At 53.0% G+C, this 20248-nt stretch overlaps 1 protein-coding gene across 2 annotated transcripts in view; it reads right to left on the reverse strand.

Moving 5' to 3' along the window:
• The window catches only part of ATOSB (atos homolog B), a 38774-nt gene extending 19879 nt beyond the window's left edge, over positions 1-18895 (reverse strand). The window contains exons 1-2 of one of the 2 annotated variants that reach the window (XM_036403199.2): positions 18843-18895; positions 13428-13524 (exon numbers count right to left, since the gene is read on the reverse strand). The gene's annotated coding sequence lies outside the window, so the exon portion shown is untranslated. The remainder of the gene's footprint in view (positions 1-13427; positions 13525-18842) is intronic. The other variant, XM_054517910.1, reaches the window with a different exon arrangement.
• Between the last annotated feature and the right edge of the window lie 1353 nt (positions 18896-20248).

Here is a 20248-nt window from a genome sequence, read left to right on the forward strand (position 1 = left end):
CTAAGCCCTGTGGCTTTCCCAGCTCTCCTCTGGCAAGCTCAGCCCATCTCCCAGGCACTCAGCATGAGCTGCCAGACCCTTGGGCTCCCTTAAAGCCCTGTCCTACACAAGCACCTGCCTTCTGCTTCCCACTGACTCATTCCCCTGCGATTCACCCTCTCCTGACTAACCCATCTCTGCCACAGCCCCATGCACGAAGGGAGAGAGTGTGTGTGTGTGTATGCAAAATGGGCAATTTTGGACACACACACACACACACACACAGACTCTGCAAGGCAGCAAACTGGTCAGGGAGCCTAGCCATGCCAGAACCCTCGCCCCCACAGCACCCAAGAGGGGCAGGGGTGACACCACTGGCTCAAGTGCATTGTGGGGAGAAGGGGCAGAGGCAGGCTGGGAGTGCTGCCAAGATAAGGAGCAATGCTAGGGGAGGGCTTCCTCCAGGCTCTGAGGCTGCCTTCCAGGCAAACCCATTCCCTTTATCAGCCCAACCCTGCTGGCTGTGGGAGGGTTACCCAGCACTGCCACAGCTCAGATCCACAGGCAAGATGTCTGCCAGCTAAGCTGCCTTTGGGTACACCCAAACATGCTCCTCCAGGCTGTGCCTCTTCCTGGTTTTACTCTCCAAGGTGGCCAGATTCCCGGGAGACATAAAATTATTTCTTCTAAGCATGGCTACAGTCAGCTGTGCAGGCAGGGCCCACAGGCTTGGCCAGTTCCTGAGTGTGGACAGTGCAAGTCATGCACATGGTCTGGGTACACACAGATCCTCTGCAGGCTGCTGCTCTGACTGGCAATTCCCTAATCCTTGGGGCTGAGGCTCAAACAGGCTTTGCCCCACATCCTTTCCCTCCCTTCTTTTCCACATCCTGGCCTGTTCCTGAGCCACACACACTGCTTCCACCTGCTAAGCCCTTCCAAGGGCTGTCCATGAAACCTCAGTCTCCTCAGAGGGACCAGAGCAAACAGAGGTGACAAGAGGAAGATGGCACTGTGCAGCCGTGCCAGGCCCAGCGAGAGCTGTGGCACACTCAGGGGCTCTGCACCTCCATCTGTGTCTGAGCACAGGAGAGCTGTGGTGTGAGCACGAGATGCTGCTCCATGCAGCACACCCAGTCACAGACCTGCACCCCTGCCTGTCAGAGCTCGAGGATCCATTTCCTATTGGCTACAACAGAAAATTACTGGCATCACACAGGCTCTTCTCTCACTCTTTCCTCTCCACATCACATGGGTCACAGTCATGCACAGACAAGGGACTCTGGTCCCTTCCACCCAGGAGCACTTGGCCATCTGCAGCATTTTGCCTGCAGCCACACACAGGATACTTGGGGCAAGTATACTGCAAGAGAACAGGTCAATCGAGCATTATGTCTTCAGCAGGGTCATGCAGCCCCAGCTTAGACAGAAAGCCCTGACACACAGGAGTTAAGGCCAAAGTAAATTGTATTTTGGCCAGGGAGCGAGGGACAACACTTTGGGCTGGAATGTCACATATTAATAGGCACAAAGAATGATTTTCTGCCAAAGCTCAGGACTGTATGCCAGAACTGCTGCTTCTCCCTGGACTTCTAAATTTTTGATCCTCACTATGTATACACAGAGCCTCTTTTCTCAGGACAACAAAATCCAAGTTTTTGTCCCATGGCATCCTTATGGGCTCCTGCAGCTTCCCCTGCACAGCACCCCTCCTCTCATCAGGATGCTGCAGTACTTCACGTCCCTTCTAGGAAAGCAGGGGGGAGATCCATAGTGCTCAGCATGTGTCAGCAGAGCCAACACCATGGCCACAGTGTCACTAAGGTCACAGCAACTGGGCAAGCTCCTGAACGGAACTCAGCAGCCACCAGCAGGATGGACCCAGCAATTTAAATGCACGTGCTTAAATCAGCCTACCACCACTGAAAAGGTGGGCTTGTCTACAAACTCTGGGAGCCTCTGAGAGAGCAGCAACAAAACTGTATGAGCTCTTGGACATGGTCAGCTCCCTAACCTGGTCCCCAAGCACAGAGGAAGCAGAAGGGCTGCCCTACATCCAGTTAAGCAGCTGGGGACTGATCCAATTTGAGCCAGACTGACTGACTTTTGAGCCAGACTTTCCTGCCACACCCTTCTTTGTGACTAACAGAGGGGTAACATCCCATCTGCAACACCCCTCTCCAGCTGGGATGGGAGAAGGAGCAGAGCAGAGACAGCCAAGCTCTTCTTGAGTCTGACATCTTTCCCACACCAAGGGGAACTCTTGCAAGTGCCTCATGTTCCCCTTCTGCAGTCCAGGTGGCTGAAAAGAGTGGCAGAGTGGTCACCCAGAATACAGTGAGTAGACTCTGCTGTCTTCAAACAGCACATTCCAGGTCAGCAACCTGGAACTACCAGCAGAGAGGAGCCCATTTATCCACCTTATGTTTGTTAGTGGCAAGCTTCTGCAGCACAGGTGATGCCAAAGGGTGAGAAGAGGGGATTTGGAGCAACAACAGATGAAGGAACTCAGGCCTTCTTAAAGTCAATGCTAAGCAGCAACTAGTCCATGAAGTTGATGCTTCTGCTGAAACAGCTCCCAGTTAATGAGACAGATACACAGAGAATGACCCCAATAACAGGCTGGCTACCAAGGTGAGCAGATGTTTGGGTTTCTGAGAGCACCAAAACAAGCCTCCCTTCTCATGCAGCTCTGTGCTCCCACAGTCCTGCCCTTCTAGCACTTGAAAAAGTAGAGAAGCCTCTGGGCTGCTAACCTAAGTGGTGGCTGAAGAGACCCCCATGGGATATTAACTGGAATCAGCTATCATCTCCCAGGCAGAGCCCAAACAGTCCTTTGCTCCAAAAATCACATCTGAGGTCACCTGAACCAACATAAAGATCAGAAATGGAATTACTTTAAATAAAATATCAGATGGGGGAGCACACCCGTGCCAGTGGATGGAGCTGAATGGCGAAATGCCTGATAAGTTGGTAATTGAAATCTGAAAGTTTTAAGGACTAAACCACTAAACCACGTTTTTCTGTATGTCTTGGATGCATTGGCTGGATGGCTCATCCCATCCAAAGCTCAAGATGGAAACTACCTGTGTCCACTCTTCATCTTGCTGCAGGAAAGGAAACAGAGGTTTCTGCCATCCTTCTTTTCCCTAGCTCCTTTTGCTGGACCCTCTGCTGCTGTGCCCCATGGATATCCTGAGCAGACAACATTAAGAAGAGGGGCTTGGAAACCATCTAGAATTAGGCTTCCCTGCTCAGCTACACATGAAAAATCCAGGTCTAGTTCAGGTGGTAAGAAGCTTCCTCTTCTGTCGAGGCAAAATGTCCCTGTAGGCACCAGAGACGCTCCTCTTCTGCATTTTGGAAAGATCCTCCCTTACAGGCACTGCCTTTTACCCTCTGCTGCCTTCACCAGCCCTGAGCAGGCTGGAGAGGCCCGCCCAAATTCTGGGTACACCAGAGGTGCTGCTTATTCAGGCGTCATGTGTGGGGCAGCTGTAAATGCAATAGGGGGGAGGGAATGAGGTGGAGCAAAACCAAACCACCCAAAAATCTCAGGGAGAAGGTACCCAGCCTTGTGTTCAGACATTATTTACCCCAGGATACAGTTCCAGTTTTCACCTGGTCTTAAAGCTCTCCACTAAGTTGCTCTCACTGACTTTCACAATTTCTTTTCTCTCTGCCCCACTTCCAGCAGGGACCTCAAAGGCTGCTGCCTCCCAGCAAAAGGGTCTCCATGACCTTTGTAATTCAACACACTGGGAAAGGCTCAATCAATTCCCTCTATTCCTAGGCCAGCACAGACCTTAAAAGCCCTCTTTGTTCCTGTTTCAAACCCTATCCCACAACCATGTCTTAACCCTTAGATGACTGCCTCAAATGAAGAGAGTTTCACAGAAGCAAGGTGGATTGCAGCATCCAGGGGAAGCTGGACCTACCCTCCACTTACAAAAGAGCTGTACTGAAAATCTGCTGGTGGCTCGTGGGAAGCATCAGACACACACAACAGGGTGGGATGGATGTCTCTGGCCATGCTCATCATCATTGCAAACTACTGTGCCTTACACTGCTGCAACAACACAGGCAGGCTTTGGGCTTACACCTCTTTATCGTCACCTGGTTTTGCTCTGCCTGCCCTCAGTTCAGCAAATTTACTACAAAACATGCTCCATGCACACAGATTTGAGGTTACACAGAGAAATAGGGATGAGGAAGGAAACAGCTGGGATTGGGCACCTCCATTGTCAGTTTTACAAGGACTCCTCTGCTCCTGTCCTCAGGTAGAGCCATTGCTCCATGACCAGGAGCAAATCAGAGCCAGCAAGTGATGCCAGGTTGTTACTACACAGCCTGCACGCTGATTCTTGCCTTGTCTGAGACAAGCTCAGACCCTCATCCAGACGAGCAGCCCAAAGTCACAAACTGGGGAAGCAGTGCTACGGGACTGTGCATAATTACACAGCCTGGACATAGGAATGCAGAGGACATGGAAGGTACAGCCACGTCTCACTTCCCAGCATGATCCCTGGCACAGGAAAAGGCAGGATGGAGCAAGGGCTGACAAAATCGCCAGCTCTGCAGCTGGAACAGAGCTGCCCAACCACATCCTGAAACACCAGTTCCATGGCAGACAGAACCAGCTTGTACCACTGCACCCCAAAATACCACCCCAGCAGACAGGATGGGGTAGGGCCACCTTGCAGCACCCTAAAATGCCATTTCCTATCAGCTGCTGTAACTTCCCCTCTGCCCCTTTCTGGTCCTGCTCCACCCCCTTCCTTGTCCTCAGGCTTCAGGGAAACTGAGTCACAGCATGCTGACCCTGCCCTGAGGAAGGAGATGGGTGGGCAGCCCCCAGCCCCTGGCACAGCGTGGGGAGTGGAGCAAGAGTGGTACCAAGACCTCTGAGAACCCCAGTGATGGGGAGGGATTAAAAGGTACCCACATATTCTACACCAAGCAGTTTTCCCAATTGTCAATCTCCTCTGTTCCCACCTCTCTTAAAGCAGGAGTTGGCCCCAATCTGCTGCTGGCCATACACACTGCACCCAGCTCTCTGGGCTACACAAACTGACCCATCTGCTCTCTGCCACCAGAGGGGACCAGGATATGCAGTAACTTAGCATAGCCCAGGAAAAAAAAAAAAAAAAAAAAAAGAAAAAGAAGGGAAGAAAGAAAAAAGACCCAGATATAGTGTTATAAATCAGAAGAGTGCTGTAGATCTCAAAAGGCTGGTAGGGGACTGGATGCTTCATTGAGAACAAGTCATTGCATTCTCTACCTTAAAGTAAAGACTTGATACTCTGGTCCAGCTCTAGGAGCTGGTAGGCTTCCAGGTACTGACCTCAGGCTCTCTGTTTTTATCACACACCTACAGAAACCCTTTTGAGGGCCTGCTAAGCAGTAAAGCTTCCCTGGGCCAGGTCTACAGCAGTGTACAGCCACAGCAGAACCCTTTAAAATCCCTGACTGGTGCAGTAACAAACCACCACTCATCTATCTGCCTGGGAGACAGATAAGTTAAAGATTTGTTAATTCAGGCTCTGGGTCAGATGTATCACAAATATTATTAAAGTTATGGTTTCTTGAGTATGGTTTCTCAAGATTGTAGTGAGGTCAAGAGTCCAACATTGCCCAGTTCAGCTGGGACAAAGAATGGGAAAACTGAACTCAAACTGCAAAAAATGCACAGCTATTACACACTGCTCATCTGTAAGTCTCCTGGCATCTTTTCTCAGGCTTCTGTCTTCTTGATTGCCTTGCTCCACCTTCCTGGGGACTCTCTGAAAACTGACTCTTTCACCCCTCCCTGGGGAAGTGTGTTAAGGTGGTATTTGCTGTTATTGTCATGCAAAGCATAACATTATTGCAATACCCCTGCCCTAGCTCTATCTCCCAGGACAACATAATACTAGATGAAATTCATTATCCCCTATCACTTTATGGTACTATCTTTTAATGTCTCTAATAACACACATCAGAGACGTATCGAGTTTCAGGCCAGCTCACTCCAAAGGAAATTCTCTCTTGCCTTACAGGGATTTGCAAAAATGATTCCTCTTCAGTACCAAAAAACCCCCAAACCACCATCAAAAAGTAATTAAAAAACCCCAACCCACAAACCAAAAAAAAAAAAAAAAACCAAAAAAACCCAGAAAACCTACACTCCAAAAATAGCACTTGAAGGTTCACTTAAGGACAGAATTTGCCTTTTCTCTCCAGACCACCACTTTGGTCAGACCTTTCCCAGGCTCTGGAGGGCAGCATTCTCACTGCTGCTCAAACAGCTTCATCAGCAATGTTTGGAGTCCTGTAGCGAGGAAGCTTTAAGAGTGAGATGCCTGTTCCTTCCCAAAAGTGCCCAGTACACCAACACAGGCATTTCCTGGTAAACTGTTCCTCCTTGCTTCCAGCCTCTGCTACAGGGGTGGCCTCTGATAGCAGCCTTCCTCCAGAAACATCACTGCCTTTTGCTCAGTTACTCCAACACTGTCATATTGTGGGGAAACAGAATTAAACAGCTGAAATCTGTAATAAATCATTCCTACTGAGCTGCCAGGGAAATTGCTGCACAGAAGAAAGAGAAGAGCTGTAAGTCTGTTTCCTCAACAAATCTAAGCCACAAAACAGCCTTTGGTTATAGGGAACAGGCACAGCAGCAAGAGGAGCACTTTCAGGGTGGCAGATTGATGTCACCAGTTTTTCTGTTCTCTCTCTCTCCATATTTATTACATGGCCAGAACAGATCATTGCAAATACCTTAAGATCCCAGACTGTCAGCCTAGGAAAGAGGCTGGCAGACCAGATCTAGATGAAAAGCCCGAGAATATTCTTGTTCCTCAAAAACAGCTTTTATTTTTAGCTTTTGCTGCTGTTAAAAGATGAACTGAAAACAAAGCTCGGACTCCCTACTTTTGATGCCATAACTGCTTTATTTTGCTGGCAGCCACAGCAGAGAGGATCTTGAGAATTACGCCCTTTGTCCACTGCTGGCCCAGCTATGCTAATCTCATCAGCAATGCAAACGCTGGTATAGAAAGGGCTGAGTGGCAGTGCTGGCCTGACAGCTCCAGCAGCGCTGACTGGCAATAAGCAAACCCTGGCATCCAGGCATTTTCTCCCGGTCTGAATGGAGCTAAGGGTTGGCTCTTGCAAGCCATTCTTCATGCATCTTCCAGACAATCTGTATAGCACAGCTACAGATTGTCAGCTACCTTCTCACAATTTAGGGAATGTAGGTAGAAACACCCACAGAGTCAAAGTTTCCATTTGGTCTCACTGATCTATCACCTCTCTGCTGAAATCCCCACCACTCTTCCCACAGCAGCAGAATGCAGGTTGGTCCTGAAGTCCCACAAGGCACTGTCCAATTTTTCAGAGTGACACTGCTCAGGATGGTGTCCCCACCTGATTACAAGTAGGCATGCATGTCCTGGACTTGCCTCAGGTAATGGCAGAGGCAAAGCAAAGCAGCATGTAACCCACACAGTACTTTCCCAGCTTCAACACCACAGCTCAGCCAGGAGGAAATCTCTCTTGGCTGCCTCTCCCTAAATGTTTATTCCAGCACTGCCCATCTTAACTCCTCTCCAAAGTGGCAGCAGAGTATATGACCCCACTACCTTTGGGCTTTTTTGGTACTTTGTGCTTAAAACTGTGTTGCATGAACAGGTAAGACAGAAAAAGGGGGGCAGCACTTCAGTAATGACATGGTTGTAACTCATGGGGTCACAGCGCCCAAGAGATTGAGCCTTGGGCAGCGATCTTGGCAGGCAAGGTGTTTACAAATGATAAAAGAGAAAACATCCTCTGGCCTAGAAAATGGCAATTCCCACCCCAACACACACATATGACCCAGAGCCCCATCTGCTGGGCTCTGCATCACTCCGTGATATTCCATAGCACATCCTGGGGCCTTGGTCCAGAGGAAAGAGGAGAATGGCTGTGAAAGTGGGGTCAGAGGGAATGGCAGTGTGGCTCAATGGACTTTTACCATGCTCTGCCACCACATGCACCCATAATACAATGAAACACCAACTCATACCAAGCGCTGAAGGTCACATATATGGAAAGCAGTGCTTGTGCTGCTGACCCAAAACTGCCTTCAGTGTCAGGTACCAGTGTCCCAGACTCCTGCATGGGAAGGAAGCTCCAACCCCCAGTGCAGAGCAAGCTGCTCTCCTCTGAAAGCAGAAGGAACCTGTTGGCAGTGAGAGGGAGGAAGGAGACTGCTGTCCACCACAGGAGGCTTTCCCAGAGCCTCCGTGTCCCAGGTTCCACCTCCTTGTTTGCTCTCCCTTGGGAACACTAGGGTCTGGAGTCCAGGGAACATTGTGCAAACAAGTCTAGACTATTCGGGAGTTTTAAGATGACTGAAACTGCAGAACTGGAGAGAGGTGGGCAGTCCATACAGATCTTACAGAAACCCTACATCACAGAAGGACACTAGGGCATACTGGAAAGGGTGAAATGGTTTTCAGGGCAGTACATGAGGCCTTGTACCCCAGAAAGGAGGGGTCACAGCTCAGGCAAGGATTATGACATTTGTGAGTACAGAGTTATTTGGGTAGCTCACAGGCATCCTTTCCCATCCATTTTTGAACACCCTAGTCCCAGACAGACTCTGGCCACAGGCACCAGAGCAGTGTGTGCCACCCCATGGCAAGCCCACACGACCAGCCTCCATACATCTCCAAGGGCATTGTTTCCTTCTCACTCTGGGCTGGGTGCATAGCTGTGGGCAGGGTGCTGTAGCTTGCTGCCAGCAGTGACCTTTGAGAGGTGTAATGAGAGAGGTTTACAGCTCTCACAGCCATCCATGTTGACACGAGCAAGCTGTGCTTGCCGCCAGCAGGTCCTTTTCCCTGGCTTACATCCAGGCCTTTAGGCATATCATGGATGACAGGTCAGGCCTCAGTCACAGTCACATTATGGCCAGGCTGGAAATGGCTTCCTGATCCATTCCCTCTGCTAGTGAGTGCATGACTGCCCCTTCACCAACAAGAGCCAGCTCTCTTACCAGTATCTGGTAAGGGGTCTACCCAAAGGCAGCTTCAAAAATGTTTAACTTCTCTTTTGCCTGCCCCAGAGGACAGCCTCAGACCGTATCAGAGGGGTCACAAGACTGTCTGCTCTCCCTGAGTATAGATAGCCTGGAGCAAGGCAAACTGGCTGTGCAAGGTGGACAGAACAGCACAGTACAGGGCCAGGCATCCTGGGAAAGTGCAGTCATGGCTGGAGCCACTTATGTTGATTAACTGGGGATAAGCAAGGGCAGCAGAATGACTCTCTTTCTTCCATGGTACAGTGAGAGGGATCAAGAGACTGGTTTGTTCCTGGCTGGGCCTGCTCTGCAGCTCAGGGCTTCAAAACAAACAGGTCTGTAAGTGGGAGCTGCCTGCCCACACCTCAGAGAGGGGTGAAAGAGGGGAGAAGATGGACAAAACACCCCTGACCACTCACCCTGAGGCTGCTGCCAGAGGAGAACAGCTCCAGATGCCAGATTGTCAGGCAGGAGTCCTGGGCTGGGACTGGGCTGCACTGAGGGCTGTGGCACCTTCCACATTTGCCTGATTACTTTTCTGCCTTGTCAGTGGCACTGCCAGTGGCAAGTTGCCATAGCAACACCCTCCAGCATGCTCCCCTGTCTCTGTTCCCCCTTGCTTGTCCTCTCCCTGCTGTCCCACACATGAAACACCCAAAAGCCTCCACATAGTCCTAAAAGGCAGCACCTTCACCAAGGAAGGAAAGGGGTAGATGTGGAAACCCACTCCCACAAGCCCTCATCCCTGCCCACCTCAGGGGCAGGCCCCTACTCCAGACCCAGGTGCATTGCACCCCACCTTGTCTATCCTCAAGGCAAGGCACAGGAGAGCCACACTGACATATCTGGGGAATAGAGGCCTTTTTAACTGCATCTCTTTTGTGCTGTGGCAGGCAGGGGTGCTTCAACATCCTCACCTGTCCTACAGGGCCTGCTCCATGGGGGTGACATGCAGCCCCTCTTCAGTCCAGCCCAACACAGCTGCCTGCAGGTCAGAAAGCCCCAGGAGCTCTTTCTACGTTGCAGTAGCACCAGATCTGATGGGAATGGGGGTCTCAGACTCTTCTTGCTGCATCATGGCAGTATCTCCCAAGCCTCTGCTCTCCAGTTCCAGACAGTTTCCACTTCAGGGAGGTCTGTACTGCTGCACCAAACCTCACTGTGGCTTGAATCAGAGACAGGATCCTGCTTTGTTTCTTACCTTAAAAACTCTCCCCTACCATTGCTATGTGCCACTAAACAGTTACCCAGCCTGGATGGTAAGCAGAGCTCTTCTCCCTTTCACCTCTCTCACACAGGCACAAGACAAAGACAAAGGACCCTCTTGAACCCCACTCAGGAGTGATATCTGTCAATATCTTTCACCAAGTAAATTCAACAACTTAGCAGACAAGCAAAAAAAACTCCCAAACTTCTAAAAGCTCTGCTTCTCTCTCTGTTCTGCCCTTTCCCACAATCAGTTACATCACTTGAGGGTTATAGCAGAAGCTAGCAAAGCCTCGGTCCTGATCCAGGATGAGTCATGGAGCTCCGGAGGCCGTGCAACTTCCTTCTGATACCATCAACCATGCCTTACACAGCTAAAAATAAAGATGGGCCAAAACTGCAGAGCCACATCTTGCCTCAACATGAAACTCAGTAATGCTCAGCACTGCTGAAAAATTACCTGAGCAGGTAGAAACTGAAAAGTGCAGGGAAGCCAAAAGTCTTGGGTGTACCAAGAAGGGAGAGGGCAGGAGGCCCCACCCTGTGCCACGCTGGAGGATGGTGGTGGCAGATGGCAAGCAGCCATCCAACCATGCAGAGATGGCCAGAGCCAGGATCTCATCTCACTCAGATGTGGGCTTTGGAGTATTTCCACACCTAGAGGTTGTGTGGAAGACTGTTTTCAGCAATGCATGTTCCCATCTGAGACAACAGGAATCAACTGCTGCAAAAAGAAGGATGCACATTTCTGGCAGGAAAACATTGGGAAGCTACAGTCTGCTTCCCACCAGGCAACACGTGGGCATCTGCAAAGCAAGGTCCAAGGGATGTTCAGAGCTAAAGGTTAGAAAAAAGAGTCACAGATAGAGCTGATATGGGTTAGATGTTGAGGTAAGTGAGGAATTCAAAGTTCTTCCTAATCCCTGGGACACTGTGTACTAGCAAAATCTTCACACATGAGGATACAGGATTCTCACACAGATCTTAGCAGGAAGCCGTAGGATTGCACACAAATAGGAGCTCAGAGGGACACTGGCAATGTTCAGAAACCTAAAATAGCCTCAGCAGATGATCCTCTGCTCCATTCTTGGGAGCAGCAAGAATTGAACAAGGATCCAGCTGTCCCAACACTCCCATGAACAGGATCTTTGAATGCCCGATCTATTTGCAACAGAGACGGTAGGGCAAATAGGGGATTCCTTGCATAACTCCAGTGCCAATATCCACAAGGAACCCAGAGCTCCAGTTCAAAAGGAGGAAGCAGCATTTCAGCATTTTCTTGTGGTTTTCAGTGGAAAGGTGATCTAGTGCTACATCAACTGGTCAGACTCTGGGGCAAGGGCAGCCTACACACACCAAGAGAAGGCTGAAGAATGTAAGGCTGACTACTTTCTGTTGAAGATATAAACTCCACTTTGCCCAGCAGTTAGGTTTCTCAGCACAGGGTTCCATCCCATTCCCAAGAGAGGCACTGCAATTCTGTCCATGGGTCTGCAAGTTGTGTAAGTTTCCAGACTACCACCAGCTGCACTAAATGGAACCAAAACTGCTAATTCAGCCCAAATATAAACTCACTGATATCACCTGGGTAAGGTGATATATGAATCAGAGAACAGCTTCATGCTGTGGCCAAGCAACAGGAAAAGCTGCTGCTTTACACATAAATGGGAGATTTGCTGTCCATTAAGATATTAAGCTAATTGGTTATCAAGGAGGGGTGGGAGAAAACTGAATCCAATACTATGCCAGAGGGGTGCGAGGCACTGGCAGAGGTGGCTCAGAGAAACTGTGGATGTCCCATTTCTGGCAGAGTTCAAGGACAGGTTGGATGGGGCCCTGAGCAACCTGCTCTCGTGTGTGGCTCCCCTGGCCCACGGCAGGAGGGTGGGGATGTGATCTTTATGATCCCTTCCAAACCAAGCCTTTCTATGATTCTGTGGTGTTCCCTGTGTTGAAATGGCCTTTGCCAAAAGGCAGGGGAGGCCTGAGAGGATGCTGTGAACTTAGTTGACTGGAATCTACAAGCAGCTCCAGCAAAACTGAGAGAAAACCTTTTCTCTGGTCTTTGCCATGTCTCTCATCTCTAAGAGAGATATAAAATCCCACCATGGAACAGGTATTAGTGAATGCCACAGCCCAGCTGGATAAAGGGGCCACTCTGCTCTCACTGCATTGTGTGATTGGTAATCTGCAGCACAGGGCACTGGCATGAGCAAAGGACTTCTTCTTTCCTTCCTTTCACCTTCACAGGTAAATCTATCCCTGCCTCACCCTCTGTGGGTACCACTTCAGCATCAGGCTGAAGGATGAGATGGCCTGAAGCCCAGTTTCCAGCTGCCTCTGGATTGCTCCCAGCTTCCCTGGCAGACACTTCAGAGGAAGAGCTGCAGAGCCTGGGCAGCTATGCATCCTAAACTATGTCTTCCCCATATAATCACACCTGAGCTCTGGGCAGAGAGAAGGGTTCATCTTGCCCTGCCACAGGCACAGTCCTGATGAGGGCTCCCTTTCAGGTGAGAGCACACCGTGCAGGTGGGGCAAGCACTGCTGGATTCTAGGTAGGCACACAAGCATCCATGGACAGGGCAGGAAGCCCACAGTCATCTCAGGCTGCTCCAGGCTGGTTGCCTTGGACCAGGTAATATTTCTTGCCAGTGGCAATACAAAAGCTGCTGGTCCTCCTGAAATACTTCCTCTGAGCCTCACACATCAAAGCCAAGCTACAAAATCCTGGGAAAATGCAGGAAAAAACCAAATGCTGCTAACAGAGAACGTGATTACATCTGCCACAAGCTCTGGGTAAAGTCTCAGGTGGATTCAGGTGAAGGACAGCAGGGCCTGCAGCTGGGAAATGCTCCCAATTCAATCCTGCTGGCATGCAGAAGGATGAGTGTGGCAAACAGCACAGACTGCAAGTTCCCAAGAACACATCACCCTTGAGCTCCCAACAACTGTGTGCAGGATTCAACAGTCTTAGCAGCACTGCTTCCACACATCCAGGTTCCCTTTGCCATGCTGACAGCCAGGTGGGATGCAGGAGCACCCAAAAAAACCTTGGCTGTGGGAGAACCTCACCTGGGTGACCTCTACTTTACAGAGCTATCCCTGTGATCCAAGGGGAGAAGAGCACAGAGTTCTCTGTTTCTTCACACAGCCCTGATGAGGCAAGGGAAATCAGTGATGTTTGAATGTTGCTAACCTCGGTGTAGGGCTGAAGCAGACAGAGAAGGCAGCTCTCAGCTGTCAGCCCTCGCAGTCTGGTCTTGAAGTTGCTTGTTCTGGCTGTCTTGGGTCACCTGGAAAGACAAGTCCACACACACAGGTTCAGTTGGAACACTGGGTGAGCAGTAACTGCTCATCCAAGCCAAGTGAGTTAGTGGCCTGTGCACAGAAGTGAGAGACCCCAAACACTCCACCAGCTCAAAGATCTCACCACATCTTTTATCAGTGCTGAGGCTGCCCCTCCAGCTGCAGCTCTGACTCCCTCCTGGCTTCCAGCTACCCCCCCCCCCAGTTCCCTGCACGACTCCAGGTGGGTGCACAGTTGGCCCTCCAGAGAGAGCTGCTAAGGTCACATCCACGATATCCCTGCCCAGATTTCAGTGAGAAATAAAGGCCTTTCTGTGCCTTTGGCTTTGTTCTTGTCCACCCACACAGCTGTAGGTTTCTCCACCGCACAGGCTCTGCTGTACTCGAGTGGGTGCGCTGGCATATGGTTTATCTGCAAGAACAGGCGCTGGCTGTGGTCCCCACAGGCCACCTGCTAAGCCACCCCATGGAGACACAGAGCCAGGGCACGGAGGGACAAACTCCACTGCTGGAGAGACACCCCTCCCAACAACCCAAACAGACCAAGACAAATCCAACACTGCAGCGTTTCCCAGGCTACAGGGAAGGGAGAAAACGACAATTGCTTAATAGAAATCTCCGAGAAGCCTGCCAACACCGTCACAAAGATGTTGTTTAAGTCTCCTCCCCAGGCTCCCAGTGCTTTAATTGCAGACCACTGGAGATCACACTTTGTGTGGGCTAGGTCCTCGTGCAGAGCAGGTCCTGAAAACCAGGATGGTATCAGGCTCCCCAGGATCAGGTCTGACCTTCCCCTGACCGCAGGCATGATGGGCAAAAGCTGCTGTGAGGCAGTCCCTGCTCCCCTGCTTGACCATCCCCACAGGCAACCACCCTGCAGCAGCACCAGAGCACAGCCCAGCTGTGACCAGAGCTGCTGTGCTGGGGAGCAGAGCACTGCGGACAGACAGGCTGCCAGTGCCCCAGAAACACAGCCTCCCCACCGTGGGGCAGGAAGGCATAGCCACACCACCCTATTGAGGCTTCAGCCCTTAAAACTGTCATGAGGGCACCCAGAAAGTTTGTGCTTAATGACACCTTCACTGGCATCCCAGGAGAAGGCCCCACCTGGAAATGGTACCAGCTAGGCACAAGGGCTATTAATTTGGAGAGCTTATAAGCAGAACAAACTCCAGTAAAAGCAGCATGTGTAGATGTAAATATACATATATAGAACACCCTCCACCAAGTCCCTCCTCTAGCACACTGTCTTTCAAAAGAAGGCTCAAAAGGCGCTAAGCCTGAGCAGTGACAAGAATTGCTTTGGACATAGCTGAAGTACTGCCACCCACATACTGCATCAGCACAGGAAGCAATGGCAATGTATCTGACAGGTTTGGGTTGAAAACACTACCCAGGAAGAATGCAATTACCCCAAATGGACTGAGGCCAGGAGATCTGGATTACCACCTCAGCTCTTGCATAAAGGGCTTTGCATCTTTGTTCACATCTAACAACAAGAATCTCAGCATTGACATCACCCCTGGCCCAGGACATGGATTTGTTTTTAAAAAGCACTTCCAGCTGAATCACTAACTTCCCATTTTGCAGCACACAGGACTCCTTTGAAGGTTTCCCATACAAGTATTGTTCTATCATCATGCTGCTTGGCTGGGGGGTTGTCCAGGCCACAGGCAAGTATGACTGCAACTGCACTGGCCAGTCCTGAAAAGGCTCTCTGAAATGCAGAGCATGTGAGCCCAGCTGCTCTTCATTCAGGATTCACAACCAGCTGAAGATGCAGATGGAAACAGGGGGAAAACATGTTAATTGGCAGCTGGGTGTCCACTGGCCAAGCAGGGGAGACTGTGAAAGAGAGGGGCAAAACCAAAGGGAGGATGAACAGAGACACTTCATTGTCAAAGAAAATAATTTCTAAAGCAGGCCTCAAACTTTGTGAGACCAAGTTCTCTGGAGGTTATATTCACCTGGCTCGCTTGATCACGAGCAATTCTACATGAAATAACAAAGAACTGAGCTGGTCAGAAAATCGGCTCCATGGAGCAGAAATGCCAGGCGCTGCAGACAGAAGGAGGGATCAGAAACATGGCAACATGGCAATACCAGGACACAGAGACCCACACAGTTCCCTGGAAGAAGGTGGTCCCTGGGAATTATGCGATGTGGAGAGACATCAGGCAAAAGCCTCTCAGAGAAGACACTCACAAAGTAACCTGCAACAATCTCACTAAGTAACCTGCAACAAACCATCTGCCAGCATAAAAATATCCCCTTTCAGGATTTCTCCCATGCTGCCCTTCACATCTGTCCTGTTTCAAACCCGACTCATTAATTCCTCCAGCTACCAAAGCCTCTGATAATTTGATTACAGCTCCATTGACAGCATGCTGAGGACACCACTTTTCTAACCATATGGCTTCACTTTCTCCTTTCTCGTCTGTGGTCACATACCCACCAACAACAGGTTTTCTTATTCTGCATCAGGAAGTGTCCTGGCCCCCAGGCATGGTGCATTTCCACACAGCACATGATGGTGCCAACCAGATCTAGCAGAGGACAAACATGGGCAGGCCCAGAGCAGTAAGAACATGTAAAGGACTTGGGAAGAGCCAAGAGTCTTTGACTTTGAAGACTCAGATCAATAATCATCTCCTTCAATCACCCTCAGACTCAAAGAGCAAAGTTTGGGTATCTCTGGCCTCTGGTACTCAGCACACTCATGCAGAAATGTGCCAGGGCAAGCAGCCTGTAGCAGACAACAAGGAGGCAGACCAGGGGCAAAGACGTGCTCCTCTGCCCTCACAGGTCCCTCGAACATAGGGAGGGAACTTCCTCCTCCTGCTCTGTGTGCTCAGAGAGAGAAGAGAGCTGAGGGTAGAGAGGTTGAGAAAGCTCAGCACCAGCCGAGGGGGGGTGTAGGGGCTGTGGCCTTCATCCGATTTGGAGTGAAAAAGCAGCCATACCAGTAAAATTTAAATTATCTATAACTCCCTAAAGGCCACTTCTGGAGAGGGCAAACATGAAAAATAGAGCATGAAGAGCTGTTCTGCACAACTTGCTGCAAAAGCAGGGAAGCAAGAGAACTCTTCAGCAAGCTGTGCCTCTGAACAGCAGAGTTCCCACAGTACAGAGTGACCCCACCAGCTTTCAAACTTTCAGTGGGTAAGAAACCTCTCACAAGGGGAACAGAAACAAGGCAGGCAAGTGGCACAGCTGAAACAGCCCCAGCACTGCTCCAATTGTGGCTGGTCCTTGGTCCACAAGCCCAGCTCACCAAGGGCAACAGCTGTACAGCTGTGGTTACAGCAGGGCTCTGCTGTCCTGACCACGCCAGGCTCCATGGGAAGGGACATGTCCAGTCCCCACTGGAGTCAGCAGGAATCCAGTGTTATGGTTAAATGCTATGGGAGCAGGGGCTGGAGGTCAGGCGAGGGCAAGCGTTGGCTCCCTGGCAACAAATACTGTGGCAGCAGTGTGCCTCGGAACCAGCCCCGTCTGAACCCCTCAGCCCTGCCAGCTCGCCCCAGTGCCCTGCCCTAGCACAGGGACTGCATGCTGGGATGTGCAGAGCCCCCATCAGCGCCCCGCCACTCACTCACGCCGAGACCCGAACCACGGGAATTGCTGCTGGGAAACAAGGCGGTGACCAGGCTTTACAGGATGACTTCATTCTCCCGATTCTCAACCTAAAGCCCAGCCCTGCCAAAAGTAACTCCAGCACTATCTATCACATTGGGAGTTTTCTTCTGTGTCACCTGCCGGACCTTGTTCACCTCCTCATGCTACCAAGCTTGCCAAGACACTGCTTTGTGTCAGGGTTCAAGCCTGCTACACTCTCCACAATTTCCCAGCTTCCCCTCTTTGCTGATGACACGATGCAGGGAGAGGGCAGGTCTGTAAGCAGATCTCAGCTTGTCTGATGTTTTTAAAAAGGCAATGAGTGGAAATTACTTTTAAAATTTAAATTTAGAGCACAACATTCCTCTACCATATATTTTCCACAGCAGCTGCAAATTCCACACTCCGTCTTTCAAAGAAAAATAATAAAAGGAGTGTGGAAACCCTGGAGGCGTGTGCCCCTCGTAGTGATGGATTCACGGGTGGGTTGTGAGCAAGCCCACCTCCCCAGCACCCACCACGTAGCCATTCCCTCTGACTTCCCTAACAGGCCACCTTTCCAAACACGACACCTGGGCTGCCGAGCGCACACCGCCTGCGCGATTTCTGTATAAAAACCCGCAAAACGCTTGAAAACCTGGCTAGGTCGGCAGCTGCTGATTTCGGGTGGGTGACTGCCCCCGACGGGCCCTTCCGCCCGCGGCTGGCTGTCACCAGAGGGCGGCGGATGCCGGGGTTCACATCCGCCCCGGCGCCCACCCCGCAGCCCCGCGCCGGGGCCTGGCAAGGGACCCCCGGGGCAGGTGCCGCCCGAGGCGCGCCCCCCCACCCCCGGGGTACCGGCCCCACCGCCGCGGGCCCTTCCGGGGACAGCCCACCGCGTCCCAGCTGGGCTGGAGCTGATGCCCGCGGGAGGAAGAAAAAGAAGAGGAGGAGGAGGCCCCACCGTGCGGGCAGAGCTGCAGACAGGCTGTCCCTGCCCATGTCACAGCGCAGAGGACGTGGCCCTGGTGGGCGAGACCAGGGGCAGCGCAGCCTCCCTAAGCTGCCGGGGAACTGGGAGCCAGGATCGGGGACACCCCGCAGCAAAGCTTGCACCCCGTTTCGGTCCCTCCCGCCTGCCCCCACACCTGCCTCTGCCAGACACGGCCCTCCCGAAGCCTCTGTTCCCCCGGGAGCCCCCCCCTACGCCCGCCCCAAAGTCTCTCTGCGGTCACACCGCCTCTAGCCCCATACCCCTCCCCCCCACCCTGTCCCAGCACCTCCTGCCCCAACCTCCGCCGGTGCCAGGCCCCTTGCCGGCCCAAGTGCCCCGGCTACAGCTCCCCACCTCGGTCACAGTGCCTAAAACTCACAGACCCCCATCCCGGTCATGATGTCCCCAGCTAAGAAACCCCCATCTTGGTCACGGTTCCCCCCCGCTCATAGTCCCCCATTCCGTTTACGGCCTCTCCCATACTACCCGATCACGGCCCCTCCTGGTCGCGCCTCCCCCAGCTCCCGCTCGCCCCTGCGGTCTGGGCCCCCGGTCCCAACGGCTCTCCCGAACCTTCTGGAACCGGGGGATGGCGGCGGAGATGGGGCGCACGAACCCCCTCGCACGCCGAAAAGGCGGCCCATCCCCGCTGCAGACCCAGTCGTGCCCCGCGCCCCCCGGCCCTGCCCGTCGCGGCCCCGCCAGACCCACCAGCGCCCCCTCCGCCGCTGCCGCCGCGGCCCCGACTGTGCGCGGCTCCTCCGCTCCTTCCGGGTGTCTCTGGGGACACGCCCCCCTCGCCCGCCTCCCGCGCGCTGATTGGTGTTCTGGGCAGGGCAGGGCGCGGGGCGGGGCGAGCCGCGGGGCCGCGCGGCCAATGGACGGTGAAGCACGGTGCCCAGACCCCGCCTATGACCCGCCCCCTCCACGTGCGGGAGTGTGATGACAGCGGGGAAGGGGCGGGCCCACGCGGAGTGGCGTCTCATTGGCCGTTGGCGGCGGCCTGGGCGGGGTCTGCGTTGGCGCGGGGCGGGACTGCCGCCCCTGGCCCTGTGGGCTGACGGGGGACCTCCGGCCCGCGGCGGGGCTGGGACGGCAGGTCCCACCCACGGGCACGGCCCCACGGGCACGGCATGGCCCACCCACGGCCCCACGGACACGGCACGGCATGTCCGACCCACGGGTACGGCCCCACGGGCACGGCATGTCCCACCCAGAGCCACGGCATGTCCCACCCAGGGCCGCGGCATGTCCCACCCACTGACACGGCCCCACGGCCACAGCATGTCCCACCCACGGGCACGATCCCATGGGCACGGCATGGCCCCACCCACGGGCATGACATGTCCCACCCACGGCCACGGCCTCCCGGGAACGGTGGTTCCCACCCCACGGGCACGGCATGGCCCCATGGGCACGGCGTGTCCCACACCACGGGCAGCCGTCTCGTCCCTAACGCATCCCACCCCACAGGTGCCCCCGGCTCCACGGCGTGTCCCACCCGCGCACACACCCACGGGCACAGCATGTCCCAGCCCCAGAGTCACCCTTTGCCCAGCCCCACGCGTGTGACGTGTGCCAGCCCCAGAGACGGCCCTCCCTGGTCCCGTGGGTATGGCCTCCCCCTGGTGAGACCCCCCCCTTGCCTCATGTCCCGAGTGGGGTCACCCTGGTGTTCCCCAGTCCCCAGGTGGTGCTGGTGCCCCGCAGGCCGGGTCTGCCATCCACCCATACTGCTGGGCTGGGAACTAGTGGTGCCAGCCTGTGCCAGAGCCCACCGTGGATGCCGGACCCGAGGGGACAGCTGAAACACTCAGCAGCCAGGGGGCTCCTGGGCGCTGCCACCCGCCTGCGGGGATGCCAGCAGGATCCATTGCCCCGCGGGGAAGCAGCCCACAGCTCACCAGCCTGACCACCACGGGCCATTCCAGTCAGGGAAGAGATGCCTTGACTTCGTCAATTTTGGGTGAAGTTCGGTAAAGATCAGTCCCCACAGCTGACTCACCTCACTCCTCAGAGAATTGCAGCTGCAACACCACTCTAAAAATAGTGGGGACCAGTATCGTCAAATGATAAATATAACCAAGATCTCGTCTTCTGACAGTGTTAGCGTGAAC

The sequence above is a fragment of the Molothrus ater genome, chromosome Z (assembly GCF_012460135.2).
Source record: "Molothrus ater isolate BHLD 08-10-18 breed brown headed cowbird chromosome Z, BPBGC_Mater_1.1, whole genome shotgun sequence".
In the NCBI taxonomy this organism is placed as follows: domain Eukaryota; kingdom Metazoa; phylum Chordata; class Aves; order Passeriformes; family Icteridae; genus Molothrus; species Molothrus ater.